The following is a 3,552-nucleotide window of genomic DNA, read 5'->3' as shown; positions in this document are numbered from 1 at the left end:
AACCCTTGATTAGAGGGAAAACCTTGGTGGGAATGATGCCCACAAAATGATGTACTAATGTGAATATTCCTTGTTAAAGGATGGACCCTATTAGGAGTTTGTTACAACACTTAGTTCAAAGAGTCCATGCTAGGAGACTTTGAATCCTTGTTAGGAGATTCTGACCCTATTAGGAGTTGTAGAAGGCATTTGAACCCACTATCCAAATAGCTTTAGGATTAGATTAGAAAACCCACTATCCAATAGATCTTGGTAATATTCCTTTCACAATAATAGATGTGTAACAATCCTCTATTTCTTCTTCTATCTAGTATGTCAGACTACTTCCCCTTCAGATCATGGAATTAGATCTGATACTCTAACCTCATCAATAGTAACACTTAAGGTCACTTACACACATCAGCAAATCACTCTGCTCTACTGCTTCACAATTTTCAATTCACTTTTTCTCACTGATCTCATTCTTGATGATTAAAACTCAAAAAACATCTTTCCTTTATACCACACTCAATATTAAGTCCTCGAGTCAACTTCACACTTTACCAAAAATTAATTAAATAAAATATATATTTAATTAAAGTTGTCAGCTCACAAATATACCTAAAATTTCACATGTGCAACTTATGTGCCTATGCACTTGTTGATGTCATTAGTGGTTAGTGTACTACCTCTAGTTAACTATGTAACCCTTCATTCAAAATATAATTCTCTATATCAATCATACAATAGAAACTATTTTTCCAATGCTTTGTTTCTATGTAGTTCTTTATATATCATCAATATCTTCCATATAATGTCAATTCAGGTTCTATGCACTTTCCCATGTGACAAATACATAATGTAGTATGTACTGGAAACTACATATCAGTAGATACACAATTTATTACCTTTAATACAAAAATCACAGCCTACTTCTCTATTAGTCTTTTACAAACTCATTACTATGTTGTCATCAATGACAAACACAATTATGTATACATCATAACAATGATCTACAATACTCCACCATAGCATCAAGATACATGCTAATAGACATGACCTAGGATGTAGAGAATGTCAGTTTTGTTAGGTTTGATAGATATTTTGCATCTAGATTAGGATGTCTCTTATTAAGAGACAAGCCTAAAATCCCCAACACACTAATGAATTTTAGCAGACCAATGTATAATCCATCTAATTTAAAAGTGTCCCATAATTGGGATGATATAATACCATACCTTATTTCAATAGTCTTAGGGTTTATGGTTTCCAAGGGACTCCCCATGTATTTCCCTACTAGGTGCCTTTAAAGGTAGGAATTGTAGAGATGGTGTGGCAGATAGGAGGATTGGAGGAAGCATACTTAGCCAGAAGAAATAGAGGCTCTATTTTCCTAACGTATACTGTAGCCCACCATTTCATCATCATTAAAGGTGGTGGGTTATTTTTGTAGAAATTCTTAGATTAGTAAAAATGGCTATTTCTCATCCTTATTTTTGTGATACTAAAGGATTTTTTGAGATATTTAGGAAAAGGGCCAAGGTTGGTGCAAAAGATCACCAATTCTATTCCCTTGAGGACATAATAAGGAATGAATTCTCTCTATAAGAGCAAGAGATAAAAAGGAAAAAATGGAGAGTGTATTCTAGGGTTTTGGAATTTATTCATTATTTTGATAACAATTACAAGCCTCTAGTTGGTGCCAAAATAGAGGCAGATAAGATAAATAAACTAATGATTACCTTTTCTAAAATCATGGAAGTCATGAAAGAAAAGAAATTACTCTTTATTAATTCATTTCCAGAGAAGGCCAAAGAGGTCATGAAGAAATTGTCATCTACCCCTATAGAGGGATAAGGGAAATCAATTGTTGAAAAGAAACATAGTTATAATATAATTCAAAATAAAAGGGCCATTATAGGTAAAGGGAAATAAATAATGGGGTCAACTAGGGTTGTGTCTAAGGAAAGACCTAATGAGCCCTCACCCAAGACACAAAAAATAATAAGGGAGCAATCACCTCAAATTGAGGAATACTCACCCACTCAGTCCCCACCAAAATTGGGAGTGAACAAGTCATACGCCTAGAGTAGATGGAGCAATTGGAATCCCAAAGGGGAGTATTCATTACCCAAGAAGAGTTAGAAGAAGGGAATCCTCAAGAACCTCCCATGCTTAGCCTTGAATTAATAGTGACAAACTACAAAAGAAAGGAGTTGGACCCTATGATTGAACATGCAAGTCATGAGTTTATATCTGATGATAATATTATTTAAACTATAGCCTTCTACCAGATTTCTTAGAGAGTAAACATGGCAAGGTTTGAGGAAAGTTGCAATAAGCTAAAAATAGAGCATCTAGAAAGGGAGGAGGCAAGTGAGCATAATCAGGTAAAAGAAGAAATGATACAAGAATTCCAAAGGTTGACCCCTGAAGAGGGGAGACAAATGGTAAAAGTATCCAATGTTTTGTTATATCTAATTGGGATATAGTAGATGCTTTGGTTTTTAATTCTATTCCAAACATAATGAGTTTAAAGGACCAAGGGAAGTGTTGGCTCTTGATTTAACAGTTTTTAAAAATAACCAAGAAACTAGACCAATACATCTAAGGTTAGTAAATTCCTATAATGGATGCACTTAACTACAGTCCTGGTCCAACTATAATCATAATTCCTTCTTATTCTTTAGGCTTTGTTAGACCTAAGTGGGTGGACCTCAGATTCTTTATATGGTACCAGTGTAAAGGCATATAACTAAATCTCAATAATAGATAAAATCCCTTAATCTTCTATATTTATATAATCATTCATGGGTGAAATAGCTAATGATAGAGCACATGAATCTAATAAACCAAGTAAGGAAAGCCTTTTAGCTCTTTAAACATAAAGGGAAAGATATTTGATTGATAATTTGAATCTCATCATAACCTAGTATGCAACAACAAAGAACATGCAATCTCTAAGCTAACTAGTCCGTTATCCATTGAACATCAACTAAACCTTCACATACAGATGGATACCTAAAGTATACTCATATATTTAGACATCTCATCTATCTATTTTACATGCAAACAAACATCAATCTTCATAAAAACTCTCATACTTATTTTAATATCCTCTTGGTGTAACCTACAACTCTGCCAATGTAAAAAAGAATTTACATGGATATTTGTTCCAATAGCAAGATTATATCTAATGTACAACCTTAAGGGATTGTAATTGAGTTCAAGCTCTTCATTCTTAAACATAAAACATTACAGATAATAGAAGAAGGATATGAGAATCAAAATGAAACTAATAAGGTTAAACTCTTGCATTAATTTCCTTGAAACCAACACATCATATATATGTCAAAATTCAATAAGTACAAAATTAATGATTGTATAATATGAAAATGCTTCAAAAGAAATACACTATTGCTATTCATAGTAGAGGAACACTAAGAAATATGGTATCACAATATTTAGGAAATTCTCTAACTTTGGAACCTATCTAGTCTCACAATTCTCATAAAAATCTCCAAAGAATTGGAACCCTTACAAAGAGCAGAGAAGTGAGATATATAGGAGAGA

This window comes from Cupressus sempervirens, chromosome 11, assembly GCF_028749045.1.
Source record: "Cupressus sempervirens isolate cs-2001-9-10 chromosome 11, ASM2874904v1, whole genome shotgun sequence".
NCBI classification, from domain to species: Eukaryota; Viridiplantae; Streptophyta; class Pinopsida; order Cupressales; family Cupressaceae; genus Cupressus; species Cupressus sempervirens.
This window is presented reverse-complemented; position numbering follows the sequence as displayed.